This window comes from Taudactylus pleione, unplaced genomic scaffold (assembly GCF_031769625.1).
Source record: "Taudactylus pleione unplaced genomic scaffold, aTauple2 ptg000336l, whole genome shotgun sequence".
NCBI classification, from domain to species: domain Eukaryota; kingdom Metazoa; phylum Chordata; class Amphibia; order Anura; family Myobatrachidae; genus Taudactylus; species Taudactylus pleione.
In genome coordinates this window covers 3854201-3871034 of record NW_028284737.1, presented here as the reverse complement: position 1 = coordinate 3871034, position 16834 = coordinate 3854201, and the positions used below count along the sequence as shown (strand labels likewise).

General features: G+C 41.6%; 1 protein-coding gene across 1 annotated transcript in view; it reads left to right on the top strand.

Moving 5' to 3' along the window:
- Positions 1-16834, top strand: part of AP3B1 (adaptor related protein complex 3 subunit beta 1) — a 249412-nt gene that overhangs the window by 183132 nt on the left and 49446 nt on the right. The window lies entirely within an intron of this gene.

Here is a 16834-nt window from a genome sequence, read left to right as displayed (position 1 = left end):
ACTGCACGCTGTGAGTACTCAAGTGGCTAAGTTATACACACCCATGCAACAGCGTTCAAACGGGCAGGCACACCTGCGTTTCTCCAACCACGCGCCTGTCACCACCCCCAAACTGGACTACCTGCCAATAACTCTGCAATGGCTTACCGTGCTCTGCAGTGCGAACGCAATTTAGCCGTCGCGCACTGCAATGCATGTGCAGTATGCAACAATCGTCTGACTGCGTATGCTGTTGAAGTTGCGATCTGTAATGAGTCAGGCCCTATGTCAGCCTCTTCCTAGTGTGAGAGGGAAATGGGCCGGCTGCTTGGCAGTATAGGGCTGGACAGACAAATCACTGTGTGGGGCCAGTTTCTATGCCTCTAACTGTTGCTCCTACATATGTATATTTATATAGGATCACCAGCTATTTAGTGCTCTACATAGTAATTGTATGCTGCAATATGAATTGTTCTCTGTATTTATTGTCAATTTCCAACAATCAATTGAAAATGGAAATATTTTTAAAAGAAATGTTTGCAGTAAAATCGTTTTGTTTTATATACCTGTACTATTATCTCCAAGTTTGATGCGCTGCTAACTGAAATGAGCATTTAATGCCATCTCTGTGGCGCTGCCAAGTCTGTAATTGACTAGCTTTGGGCACCTTACCCATGGTAACAGACCCCAGGACGCAATCCGTGGCTAATTCTGACGCAGTCTGCTAGGGACCCCCACATGCCACGTGCCACAAAATGATCCTTGTGACCATGATTTGCATTGTCTGCTCTGTAAATTTGTGGATTCTCCAAATTCTATTAAGGACGTGTTATGACAGTCAGAAATGACATTCCAAAGAGCTGCTTAGTTATTACTTGGGATTAGGCGGTAAAACTAAGATCATTTATTTTGGCCATTACATAACCCTGTTGTAAAAAAATAAAAATGACAGATTTGCTCTTTTTACCTGTATCAAGTGAATTGTATTTTTGTTCTCCCATGACCTCATAGCGTAATAAGACTCTTTGCCAGGTTAAAAATACAGGCGCGCAGTACAAGTGCCCCACTGGGCTAATCCTCAGCATTCCTGCCCATTATGACATGGGCATAATAAATATGCACTAGTTCCACATAGAAAACATTTTAGTGCAATTGCGCACAGGAATGCTTTTTGGGGTTCACATAATACCTTGGAGTATTACACTTACACTCAAATATTAGAAAATATTTTTTGATGACATTTTAACTGTTTTTGTTCCAAATAAAGCACAAAGTGTAGATATATATAAATGTCAACAGTTTAAAAAAAAATATTTAAGAGGTTTTTTTATTTCCAGTAAAGCTAGCTCAATTTTTCCTTATTTTTAAGTAAAATATGAATAAGTGTGAAACAAATAGTGTATTGGGAGATAAATGGAAAGTTTAAATTAGAGACGAGATGATCGGTTTTACTCGGTCATGTTTGGATCTTAGAAACTGTATCTTATTGGCTGTTCCGCTCTCTCTCATAAATCCGAACATGCGAAAAGAATGAGTCCTAACCGAACCGCTCATCTCTAGTTTAAACAGGTAGGCTTGGCTGCCGCAGTGTGACAATGGTGTGTGCTCTGTTATAATGTGTCATCCCTTCCAAACATTGATCTTGCACAGATGAACCATTGTCAAATAATGTAGTAATGACACTTGCATATAAATATCTTATCATATGGGTATCACTGGCCAGCATCTAGATTCAGATCGCTGCACATACATACATCTTCCCACCTTTTGTAAGAATCATTGTAGTCGTGGAAACAGTTTAACACCATTCTCTCCACAAGATTCCTTTGAAGGTTTTTTTTTGGGGGTGGGGTTTATATAACAACATGGATATATACACGTACCACATATTGTTTTCTAGAAAAAGCATTCTCTGCCATGTCGCCGCTTCAGACAATATTTTGACTTTAGAAGCACCAACAAATAGCATTTAGGCCCCTTTTGGTGTGGGCAGGTGATAACGTTTCATTCATAATTAGTCGATAGAGAATCGAGAGACATTTCAGGGAAATTGAACTGTCAGTGGGTAGAAACAAGCATTTGACCTCATCACATTGAGTGGGGCCCATCATAATTTGTTCATTTGGTCCCGATCAGCCCAGCCTCATCTCTCATACGGCACCTTGCTGACCTTCCCTCTCCAATTCCGCTCAGTTCAGCTTTAATTATGACTCAGCAGACCCGAAGAAATATTGCAGCCTGCTCTCAAAAACCCTGAACTGCCACTCACCAAAAGATTGTTTTTTAACAGGTAATAAATGCCCAGAGGAAGTGTTGCAGTGTGTCCCACACGAGAGCAGCAGATTGTGTAGAGAGATATATGTATATATATATATATATATATATTTTTTTTTTTTTTCCTTACCTCTCAAATGTGTCACTGGTTAGATGGTGAAATGTTCATTTCAGTGGTTTCCCTGCCTTGTGGGGAAGGAAGACTCACTGTGTTCTGTGTGATGTGCACATGAGCAAATGGATTAAGAAATCAAAGCTAAGAGGTCGTCTCACAGAAGGTCAAAATACGACTTAGCTGTCAAGTCTTATTGTCAACTGCTTTGTAGGGATTTGATTTGAAGGAATCAATTTGGATTTAGCAGCAAAGTGATGGATGATTTCTCTTGCTCCTCCAGAAGTACATTGTTTGTGTAGTATAAGGGGAACATTGTAATATTTTATTTATTAGCATTTACTTTTCTTAAGACAGTTAGTAAATTCTGTTTTGTTCTGCACCAGCGAGGGGGGAGTTACCATACTTCTGTCTTGTTAGAGAGAAAAAGTAATGGAATAACTCTCGACAGCCAAGTCTTCATGATTCCAATGTCTATTTCACATACACACAGTGAAGGCGTCCATGTTATGGGCAAGCCAATAGTCTTCAGAATTAATACAAATTCATCCTGGTAATAGTTATTAACACATATTTTCAGTAATATTTGTTGGCTCATAAAATGGCTGCCTCCACTTTGCATAGGCTGTGAGTTGGCTTTAATGTAAACTTTATATGTTCCATCTAATGCAAGTGCAATATGCAGCACCCACATAATTGGACAGCAAGTACACAATGTAGCAAAAACATAATGCACAATATGTTGCAGGAGTAGGCAACGACTTTCACTTTGGTTGCCAGACGTTCAGATTTACAATAAAAAAAAATTACAGATGTGCCACCATTATTATAACATGTACAAACATTTACAAATTTAATGATGGGTACTAAATCCTTAGTGGCTGCTCTGTTCTCCCTTTTTTTTTTTACTATATATATGAATTGGGTCTCAATGGCCGTGCAGCCTAAGCAGACCCCGAGTAATGGCAAACATTGGCGTAAGTGGTGTAAAGCACACCACCTTTGAACTCTAGAGTAGAGGACATGTGATGTTTGGAGTGACGAATCACGTCACCATCTGGCAGTTTGATTTGATGGATGCCAGGACAACGCACGAATGCATACTGCCACCTGTACAGTTTGGTGGATGAGGAATAATAGTCTGGGGCTGCTTTTCATGGTTTGTTCCAGTTAAGAGAAATTTGAATGCCACAGCGTACACTGATATTATAAAGAATTGAATTGTATACTGATGTGCCCAGCTAGTTTGTTGTTCATGCCGTGCCATTCAGGGCCCTGTGTTGCGCCATGGAACGGTACGTGATGGCTGGACTTGTGGTGTACCATGGTATTCTTCAGCGAAGGATACGCTATGGCATCTAATACAGCGCTTAACCGCTGGGTGGCGAGTGCTCCACTGTTGTAATTTGTATTGAATACCATACTATTAAATTGGATGGATATCACATTCATGCACTGTACAGTATTTGCATGGGATCTGTGGCACATGCCCAGTGGAGCCAAGCCATATGCCATGTAGCGCTATGCCATGGCGTATGGAAGATCATTGCACTGCATATGCCCAGTTGTCTGTATTACTATTGCGGTTGAATTTTCCCACTTGCGCCACTCTCTGCGCTGTCCCAGACTTGGACATTATAGTGATTTCATGACTTCAGTAACTGCTTGTTGGCTCTGTTTGAGAGAGAACTCTCTGTATTACAAACTGACTCCATACGCCAGTCGAGTTACAGTACAAGGAGGCTCACAGTACACGTACTGTAATTCGCAGCCATCACATCACATTCATGACAGATGCAATTCTTGCTAGGACAGTCTTGTGGGCAAGGGGTTAGGTGAACCACCTTGCTTACACTTCCTGTCCGCCTGTTCGAGACCTTGATAATTTTTTTTATTCACTACTGTAGTTCAGTATTGTTATCCAACCCTTACTAAACTCAATACATTATAGTGTATATGTAGGTGTGCCCAGCTACTGTAGTTTGTTGCTCCATACGCCATGTAGCGCTGTGGCATATTGAGTCTCATAGCACTGCGCATGCCCAGTTGTCTGTATTACTGTACTGACTGTGTGGTTGAAGTTGCACACTTGCGGTGATGGCACTGTCCCGGACTTAGACATTGTAGTGATTCCATGACTTTAAGAACTACTGTAGTATAGGGCTAGGGGGCTAATGCCTAGCCTCACTGCTTCTACCGTCTTCTTGTCCCGCGGGTTCAAGACCTTTAAAATATATATTTTTTAAATCTTCACTAATTCATTATTCAATACATTATCCACAAATTCTGTCATTTCTATGCTACTTTATGCCACTGTGTGCTCAAGAAAGGGGTGTATGATGCTCCAATACAGTACCCATGTACAGCACAAAGCTAGTCTCGCTACAGTATGGCGTTTCGAGTCTATTTCTACTGCGCATGCCCTGTGTGTCAGGAGTCACACACTGTATCCGAGACTACAGTATAGTGATTTCATGACTTATTATTTATTTATTTATTACCAGTTATTTATATAGCGCACACATATTCCGCAGCGCTTTACAGAGAATATTTCGCCATTCACATCAGTCCCTGCCCCAGTGGAGCATACACTCTATATTCCCTATCACATGCACACACATACACACAAGGGGTAATTTTTGCTGGGAGCCAATTAACCTACTAGTATATTTTTGGAGTGTGGGAGGAAACCGGAGTACCCGGAGGAAACCCACGCAAGCACAGGGATATACAAACTCCAAACAGTTAAGGCCATAATGGGAATTGAACCCACGACCTCAGTGCTGTTAGGCAATAACGCTAACCATTACACCGTCTGTGCTGCCCTATGACTTTAGAAATTAGTACTGTATTAGGCTGTTTAAAAGTGGGGTCTCTATATTACAAACTGATTGTGAGTTTAAAGTGTAAACTTGGAATGTCTGTGTTACAGTATATACTGACACTGCGTTTAAAGCGCAAAATTGCGTCAATGTCGGCGCTGTCCCAGCCTTGGACACTATAGTGATTTCTCATGACCAGTAACTGGTAGTGGGCTTTGTTTGAGAGAGAGGTCTCTGCATTACAAACTGACTGTGCGTTTAAAGCGCAAACTTGCATCAATGTCTGCACGGTTGGCGCTGTGGTGGCTGTCAGCCAGCTCCGAGGGGTTACAAATTGGATCTCTGGCGCATGCCCAGTGGAGGTGTTGCAATGGGATTTCTGGCGCATCCCCAGTGGGTCGGGAGTCACACACAGTGCATCAGGTCCCTTCCCCCAAAGCAAACAAGAGCCTTTCATTGCCATAATAAAGGACGCTCTGTTAGCCATTTACTGTAAGCAGTCAGCTCTGCCCTTGTGTCCTGAAAAGGCTAGGACAACTAGTGTGCCGCTATGAATGTGTCTGTACTGTATATTAAAAACTGTGCCGTTGAATTTGCACTCTTGCACCACTCTCTGCGCTGTCCCAGACTTGGACACAATAGTGATTTCATGACTTCAGAAACTGGTAGTGAGTGGGCTCTGTAAGAACTATTCTGCACTGTTTATTTTTATATTAGATCGTACGCAATAGCAGAAAATGCTTGCAGCAAATTAGTGAAAAGCACCCTAGAAGAACGGAGGCTATTATAGCTGTAAAGGGGGATCAGCTCCTTATAATAACCTTTCTTGTTGTAATGAGCACAACACATTTGGCTATGTTCGGGTGTCCACATACTTTTGGCTGTATTCATGTGTATATTCATGTGTATATATAAGTCAGTGACCACCAAATTAGGAATGCCTTTCTAGTACTGAGTAGGAACCCACTCTATCCACAGAGCAACCTGAATATATAAGTTTGTGGTATGGATTCAGCTAAGTACTGGAAACATTCCTCAGAGATTCTGGTTAATGAGAACATCATGCTGTTGCTGCACACCCATGCTGCAAATTTCTCCCAAAGGTGCTCTATTGCAGGGACGGCCAACATTTGTCCTCTTTGGGTACCACACATTCAACACTGCTGCTTCTGTGTGCTATTAATAAGCTGCGGATACTCATTCAGCGCTGTATTAATGTCTTTAGGGCACTCTCAGCCAATGCTAGCATGTCATGTGATACCTGGGACATCCTCTCCGCTATCCCCTGCTTGTACATGAGGTAACAACTGGGGTGCCATGAGTTTTGAATCAAGTCCCTCTTGGACTTCACAGTGCCCTGGTTTCATTCAGCAAGCAAACCTTTATAAATTTATTTTTAATTGTAAACAGTATTACAGAATAATTCCATTTATGAAGTGGTTATTGAGCATAATTCTAGATTCAGAGATATAGTTTTGTTGTCTATATGCTCTTACAATGGAGCAGCCAACCTACATAAAACCATATGTATTAAAATATGAGATTTGTTTTGTTTAAACATAAAGTGTAATATTTTTTGCTCATTAAGCAATTGGTTGTTTCCAATTAGCTTAATTAGTCCTTAATTACTCACCTTCTGCAGTGCTGTCCTCCTCTGGTTCTCTTCTCCATCTTCCAGAGTCTCAGACAGCTTCCATGGGGCAGCCTGTCACAGGACAGGTGCTACCCCTAACCCTGCACCCGCACACACTACACAATACCACCCTACACCTGCACACACCCTCTGCAGCTGTCCGCAGGATGCAGGCTCCGTTAAAAAAATAAAACCTCCCCCTCCCATAGGATTTTGCCCGCAAAAAAAACCTGCAACCAATTTTTTTATTTTTTTTTTATTGGATACCAGGGGTAAACCCTTCGTCTAATTGAATTCCCCCCCTATGCATATCGTATAGCGGCTTCCCCTGAGTGGTTGGTGTATGTGCCTCGTTTACTACTAGTAATCGTTGCACATGACTCCCTATAGTAGGTGCAAAAGATACTACACCTAACGTAATATTGTCACTTATACCCCTTTTCCACCAAAATTCCGGGTCTGACCCAGAGTTGGAACAGGGTTCCTATCGAGTTCAGACCTGGAATTTAGCCGGTGCTGACTCGGGATATTCCCGAGTCGGTGCCGCTCACACCGCAGTCGGGTCTGCATAGACACGGCTTTTTTGGCGTGAAAGTGGACGCTTGGAGATGACGTCATCTCCAAGCGCCACTGAAGTCAGACCAATCGGCCGGCTTGTGGCGCACTGCAGGTCATCGAGACCCGGAATGTGCCGTACACACAGCAGGGTTAAACCTTGCTATTTACCTGGGTTGGATTGCCGGGTCACTCGACCCGGCGATCCAACCCTTACCCCTTTTACACCAAGGAACTACCCGAGTTAACCCTGCAATAAACCGGGTTTTAGCTCCGGTGTAAAAGAGGTATAACATACTGGTCTACAGGAGTGAATCTGAGGACAGAGTCGATAGTGGGCATGGCAAACGAGACATACAGTGATACTATCAGCCATGAGAAGCCTGGAGGAGAGGTTGTTACACTAGGATGGGGGCAGATGGATACCCAGCTGCTGAGGAGGTGCTCAGTGTTTCAGATTCCAGCTTACATCTAAACGGTCCATGCATTCCTTTCCATTGCCTTCTCTCTGATGATTTCTGGCTACAGCAAACTGTAAGGTTACAGATCCATCCCTGCATCAGTGTTCAACAAAAGGAAATGTAAGTGGCCTTCTTAGACCTGTATTGGGATCTATTGCTGTTCTAGTGTGGTTATTTTCCTGTCAGCGTTACCCTTAGCACGGCACGGTAACAAGTACATTTCTGTCTTATTCTATAATCCCTTACATACTGGTAATACATATTTGTATTATAGACCAGTAATGCTGTGTGCATTATTATGCTGCAGTATATTGCTAGGTACATCCAGGCGTTCTCTTGCCTTCATTTTGCCAACATTAGCTGCGTAGGTTTTTGCAGGAAAAAAACATCCTGGTCTGATCAGACTCTGAAACTCCCTGACGACAATTTGCCAGCAATTAAAACCAAGTTAAAGCGCAGCTCTGAGCGCTGTATCCTTGTGGTGAATGTTAGGCTGTCAGCAGGATTTTCAGGTCATTTGACATAAAGGATACAGGTACAGCCGCTCATAGCGAAGGTGACTGGGAGTTTCATCAATCACTTTGCCTTCCTTTAAGTTGATACATAATGGACCCCTTCAATCAGCTTTCTTGTTCTTTTGTCACTTCTTCAAAGCATTGTCAAGGTTATGAATAAGATCGTTTGTTCTTTTGCCAGCGGAAATAGGAAGATCTTAATAGAATCATTCAGTCCTGTAAGTTGCTTGGTTTGGGACCAGACAAACGTTTTATACTAAAACTAAATATGAGGAAGTTACGTTCTGCTTAGGGATGAAATACTTATTCTTGCAGTCTCTTTTACCTGGGTTATGGCTTTTTGATCGTTTTACCATTTACTTTTATCACGGCTGACTACCCATTGGCACTAGGAAAATGGCAGTAATACCACATGCCAAGCACAATCGCATATTGGCAGTAATACCACATGCCAAACACAATCGCATATTTGCCTTTTTGGAGTACGAGATCAATGGAGGGCACACCATTGGGAACCGTACGTTCACTTGTATTTAATAAAGTAGGCATTGTCTAAAAGGCTCCATTACACTAAAGCACAAGCTCCCAAGCACAAGCTCCCAAGCACAAAGGGGGATGGCGTTATTGCCGTAACTTGATTAATTTCATGATGTCAGTCTGAATGAATGAATGTTCTGTTGTGTACTAGCAACAACTAGTTATATAGAGAGAGAGAGAGCGCTTCGATCGAAAATCACATAGATTGTTTACAAGAAACATTCAGATGCATAATACATAAAATATCAAATATTTAAAATGTGATTTTTACTCGAATGACAGATCAGTCCTAGATAGATGAAAGGATGCATACACAGCCTCTGAGGTTTGGACCTTGTGATTTTATACCTGCTGAAATTTGATGGAGAAAGCAAGTGTGTTCTGGTGAAATTTGAGCCCGATCGCTAGACTTGGGACTGAATGAGAAGTGTATCCAGTTGCTAATTTAGGACTGAATGTTATTTTATATTGAATTTGATATACCCCTGATAAAGTCCTTATAAGGACGAAACGCGTTGGATCATAATACTTGTACATTGTTCGGGGTCTTTCGTAGTACACTTTACACCATTGGGTGCAACAGTGGACAATCCTGTTACAGTTCGTATATAACATCGCACTTTATGTAAGCTGATTCAACAGTTTTATGTTATTAACTGGTGTTTATGTCAAATATTTGTAAAATAAACCTTTTTAAATACTAATTGTGGCCATTTGGCCTACTATATTTGGGTGTTTTCTGGTGTGAGGGTATATTTCAGGAAAGATTGAATACCAGTGAAAATTGCCTCATCAGTATCTATTCCCACATTGGAAGAAAAATCCTAAAGACAATTCCAAAAACAAATTTCTATAATCTACAGTATCTAGGACTGATATTTCATTCTAGTAAAAATCACATTTTAAAGATTTTATATTTAGATGTACTATGCATCTGAATGTTCCTTGTACACAATCTGTGATTTTTTAAATTTAAGATATAAGCGCCCTCTCCTTATATATCTACACTATTCTGGACACCCATCTAACAGGGGGTCAATAGGGAGGTGCAGCTGGTACACGTATACAGTGTTTGGTATTTAGTACTACTATTATTTTAGCGCAAATTAAGGGCTTTTCTTGTTTTATATATGTAGCAGCACAGACGGTATAATGGTTAGAATTACTGCCTCACAGCACTGAGGTCGTGGGTTCGATTCCCACTACGGCCCTGTGTGGAGTTTGTATATTCTCCTTGTGCTTGCGTGGGTTTTCTCTGGGTGCTCTGGTTTCCTCCGATACTCCAAAAATATACTGGCAGGCTAATTGGCCCCCAATAAATTAACCCTATTGTGTATGTGTGTGAGTATGTGTTAGGGAATGTAGATTGTAAGCTCCACTGGGGCAGGGACTGATGGGAATGGCGAAATATTCTCTGTAAAGCTCTGCAGAATATATGTGCGCTATATAAATAACTGGTAATAAATAATAAATAAAATATTGATAAATAAAGGTCAAAGTGGACCTGTGATTATTGGTAAAACATCACAGGGCTGCTTTGGATGCCTTTGGCCAGTCAGACTCTATGCTGAGTGCCATCACGGGCACCATTTTTCTTGTTGCAATAGTTACACAAATTGCCAACCCTACATGAACTGGCCATCTTTACTTGTTACTATGGAGAGCAGTGACTTAAACATGTAGATATAACCATTAATTCTGCATCACAGTGCAGGCAAAACCACTTTTTCAGGCACAGTTCCCACCAGATTATCTGACCGGGTACTGCCAGATATTTCTCGCCTTTCCTTATAGCAGCTAGCAATTACGGACTCCCTTCTCTGGTGCTTTTCTGAAAAATACATTAACATAGTTAACTTAATTTTACTCATGTGTTATTATGCTCACACATACACTTTAAGCTAGTGATTATGTTTAGGCTATTTATTTACTATAGCATACCCCTGAACTGTCCCTCTTTTGAATCCTAATACCCTATTTTCTCCATAACGTTGCCTTGATTGTATTGATCGACATGGATAAACAATGACGTTGATGTCTATAGTATCTAGTGCAGTGACTTTCAACCTTTTTCAACTGTGGGCACATTATGCAATATTTAAAAATTGCTAAGGAACACCATCCGGCGACGCAGTGTGCGTAGCCTATGAAAAAACATTTTTACTGGCTCCCACATAAAAAAAACACACACATTGGCTTCCACAGGAATAAAACACACTACTTTGGTCTCCACAGGGATAAAATACACACACTGACCCCACAGGAATAAAACACACTACATTGGTCTCCACGGATAAAATACACACACTGACCCCACAGGAATAAAACACACTACTTTGGTCTCCACAGGGATAAAATACACACACTGACCCCACAGGAATAAAACACACTACATTGGTCTCCACAGGGATAAAATACACACACTGACCCCACAGGAATAAAACACACTACATTGGTCTCCACAGGGATAAAATACACACACTGACCCCACAGGAATAAAACACACTACATTGGTCTCCACAGGGATAAAACACACTACATTGGTCTCCACAGAGATAAAATACACACACTGACCCCACAGGGATAAAACACACTACATTGGTCTCCACAGGGATAAAATACACACACTGACCACACAGGAATAAAACACACTACATTGGTCTCCACAGGGATAAAATACACACACTGACCCCACAGGAATAAAACACACTACATTGGTCTCCACAGGGATAAAATACACACACTGACCCCACAGGAATAAAACACACTACATTGGTCTCCACAGGGATAAAACACACTACATTGGTCTCCACAGAGATAAAATACACACACTGACCCCACAGGGATAAAACACACTACATTGGTCTCCACAGGGATAAAATACACACACTGACCACACAGGAATAAAACACACTACATTGGTCTCCACAGGGATAAAATACACACACTGACCCCACAGGAATAAAACACACTACATTGGTCTCCACAGGGATAAAATACACACACTGACCCCACAGGAATAAAACACACTACATTGGTCTCCACAGGGATAAAATACACACACTGACCCCACAGGAATAAAACACACTACATTGGTCTCCACAGGGATAAAATACACACACTGACCCCACAGGAATAAAACACACTACATTGGTCTCCACAGGGATAAAATACACACACTGACCCCACAGGAATAAAACACACTACATTGGTCTCCACAGGGATAAAACACACTACATTGGTCTCCACAGAGATAAAATACACACACTGACCCCACAGGGATAAAACACACTACATTGGTCTCCACAGGGATAAAATACACACACTGACCACACAGGAATAAAACACACTACATTGGTCTCCACAGGGATAAAATACACACACTGACCCCACAGGAATAAAACACACTACATTGGTCTCCACAGGGATAAAATACACACACTGACCCCACAGGAATAAAACACACTACATTGGTCTCCACAGGGATAAAATACACACACTGACCCCACAGGAATAAAACACACTACATTGGTCTCCACAGGGATAAAATACACACACTGACCCCACAGGAATAAAACACACTACATTGGTCTCCACAGGGATAAAATACACACACTGACCCCACAGGAATAAAACACACTACATTGGTCTCCACAGGGATAAAATACACACACTGACCCCACAGGATTAAAACACACTACATTGGTCTCCACAGGGATAAAATACACACACTGACCCCACAGGGATAAAACACACTACATTGGTCTCCACAGGGATAAAATACACACACTGACCCCACAGGAATAAAACACACTACATTGGTCTCCACAGGGATAAAATACACACACTGACCCCACAGGGATAAAACACACTACATTGGTCTCCACAGGGATAAAATACACACACTGACCACACAGGAATAAAACACACTACATTGGTCTCCACAGGGATAAAATACACACACTGACCCCACAGGAATAAAACACACTACATTGGTCTCCACAGGGATAAAATACACACACTGACCCCACAGGGATAAAACACACTACATTGGTCTCCACAGGGATAAAATACACACACTGACCCCACAGGAATAAAACACACTACATTGGTCTCCACAGGGATAAAATACACACACTGACCCCACAGGGATAAAACACACTACATTGGTCTCCACAGGGATAAAATACACACACTGACCACACAGGAATAAAACACACTACATTGGTCTCCACAGGGATAAAATACACACACTGACCCCACAGGAATAAAACACACTACATTGGTCTCCACAGGGATAAAATACACACACTGACCACACAGGAATAAAACACATTACATTGGTCTCCACAGGGATAAAATACACACACTGACCCCACAGGAATAAAACACACTACATTTGTCTCCACAGGGATAAAATACACACACTGACCCCACAGGAATAAAACACACTACATTGGTCTCCACAGGGATAAAACACACTACATTGGTCTCCACAGGGATAAAATACACACACTGACCCCACAGGGATAAAACACACTACATTGGTCTCCACAGGGATAAAATACACACACTGACCACACAGGAATAAAACACACTACATTGGTCTCCACAGGGATAAAATACACACACTGACCCCACAGGAATAAAACACACTACATTGGTCTCCACAGGGATAAAATACACACACTGACCCCACAGGGATAAAACACACTACATTGGTCTCCACAGGGATAAAATACACACACTGACCCCACAGGAATAAAACACCCTACATTGGTCTCCACAGGGATAAAATACACACACTGACCCCACAGGGATAAAACACACTACATTGGTCTCCACAGGGATAAAATACACACACTGACCACACAGGAATAAAACACACTACATTGGTCTCCACAGGGATAAAATACACACACTGACCCCACAGGAATAAAACACACTACATTGGTCTCCACAGGGATAAAATACACACACTGACCACACAGGAATAAAACACATTACATTGGTCTCCACAGGGATAAAATACACACACTGACCCCACAGGAATAAAACACACTACATTTGTCTCCACAGGGATAAAATACACACACTGACCCCACAGGAATAAAACACACTACATTGGTCTCCACAGGGATAAAATACACACACTGACCCCACAGGAATAAAACACACTACATTGGTCTCCACAGGGATAAAACACACTACATTGGTCTCCACAGGGATAAAATACACACACTGACCCCACAGGAATAAAACACACTACATTGGTCTCCACAGGGATAAAATACTCACACTGACCCCACAGGAATAAAACACACTACATTGGTCTCCACAGGGATAAAATACACACACTGACCACACAGGAATAAAACACATTACATTGGTCTCCACAGGGATAAAATACACACACTGACCCCACAGGAATAAAACACACTACATTTGTCTCCACAGGGATAAAATACACACACTGACCCCACAGGAATAAAACACACTACATTGGTCTCCACAGGGATAAAACACACTACATTGGTCTCCACAGGGATAAAATACACACACTGACCACACAGGAATAAAACACACTACATTGGTCTCCACAGGGATAAAATACACACACTGACCCCACAGGAATAAAACACACTACATTGGTCTCCACAGGGATAAAATACACACACTGACCCCACAGGGATAAAACACACTACATTGGTCTCCACAGGGATAAAATACACACACTGACCCCACAGGAATAAAACACCCTACATTGGTCTCCACAGGGATAAAATACACACACTGACCCCACAGGGATAAAACACACTACATTGGTCTCCACAGGGATAAAATACACACACTGACCACACAGGAATAAAACACACTACATTGGTCTCCACAGGGATAAAATACACACACTGACCCCACAGGAATAAAACACACTACATTGGTCTCCACAGGGATAAAATACACACACTGACCACACAGGAATAAAACACATTACATTGGTCTCCACAGGGATAAAATACACACACTGACCCCACAGGAATAAAACACACTACATTTGTCTCCACAGGGATAAAATACACACACTGACCCCACAGGAATAAAACACACTACATTGGTCTCCACAGGGATAAAATACACACACTGACCCCACAGGAATAAAACACACTACATTGGTCTCCACAGGGATAAAACACACTACATTGGTCTCCACAGGGATAAAATACACACACTGACCCCACAGGAATAAAACACACTACATTGGTCTCCACAGGGATAAAATACTCACACTGACCCCACAGGAATAAAACACACTACATTGGTCTCCACAGGGATAAAATACACACACTGACCACACAGGAATAAAACACATTACATTGGTCTCCACAGGGATAAAATACACACACTGACCCCACAGGAATAAAACACACTACATTTGTCTCCACAGGGATAAAATACACACACTGACCCCACAGGAATAAAACACACTACATTGGTCTCCACAGGGATAAAACACACTACATTGGTCTCCACAGGGATAAAATACACACACTGACCCCACAGGAATAAAACACACTACATTGGTCTCCACAGGGATAAAATACACACACTGACCCCACAGGAATAAAAACACTACATTGGTCTCCACGGAACAAAACAACCACTTTGCTCCCCACAGAAAAAAAAATATCACATTGGCTGGCCCCCACAGGAAAAAAAAAAAAAACCACATTGGCGCCCACAGAAAAAATAAAATTACACTCATTGGCCCCTACCTGTTGGTAGCTCAGAAGGCCTACTGTTGTCCCTGTTGGACGTGCAGGCGGGCTGGCTGGCGGTCGTGCAGGCGGACAGCGCGGGGTGTGTGTCGTATGATGTCACACCGCCACGTTTCCATAGGTCAGAAGAGCCCAGCAGCTTCCCGGGCCTGCAGTACAAGTGTGTCAAGTGTGCGCTGACCCCAAAGGCACACTTTAGCAACCGCTGATCTAGTGTATTTATAAGGTGCATACTCCTCAATATTCTTTTAAATCCCCCCTCTAAAAAACAAAACAAAAAAAAAGCAATGTCTGCCTAGGTTGTGTGTATTCTTTGTGTCTTTTTGTGTCGTTCTCAGAAATTGAGCCCATATTTAGGGCTGTGTTCATATATTCTTCGCTTGTTTTGTATATGTGGACCACTACAATATTTTAATATATTATTACATAAAATATCCTGTGCGTCGCTAAATGTCTTGGCATGTCCAATGATTTACATTCTGAATAGCGCTTGTTTTTCTGTTACAAGCTTTCACCTGAAACAACCATTTTCCATATTTTTATTTTATTTTCTCTCTCTTACAAATTATAATTCATTTCTTTCCGTTCTAGAAAGTTTCACGATTTTAATCTTAATAACCTTAAAAAAGCAGACATGCTATGTCATAAAATAACTATTAGCGACTAGTTTGTATCCTATAAATCTAACTCGAGTTGATAATATGGTCCATTACCGGCTAACTGCACGGAGTATTTTTCATTTTACACTCTTCAGTTACTTTTTAGTGAAGTGTTAAAAAATATGAAGCTTTTCTCCTCTTTAAAATTGCACGCTGTCTGTATGTGATTAGGGAGATAACAGCTCTTATAAATGTTTCAGTAAGCGCTAAGAAGACAGTTATGTGCCCTCTCATTCCACGCTTATTTGCTTACCGTAATAAACTGATAAAATGTGTGCTTTGCCGCTGTGTATCTGCAGGCATCAGGAATCGCATAGATTTCCTTTAGAAATAACGTGGTGTCTGCAGAATTGATTGGTTATTTTCATAAACCATCCAAAGGTGTGACTTATCATTTACAAATACGCTGCCTAAGTCCTGCGCTAGTCTTTTCCTGATCACTGGAAAAGTTTCTTCATTCCGTACTCCTATATTAATGGTAAAAAGGTTGGGTTTCATATGTATAATGTTA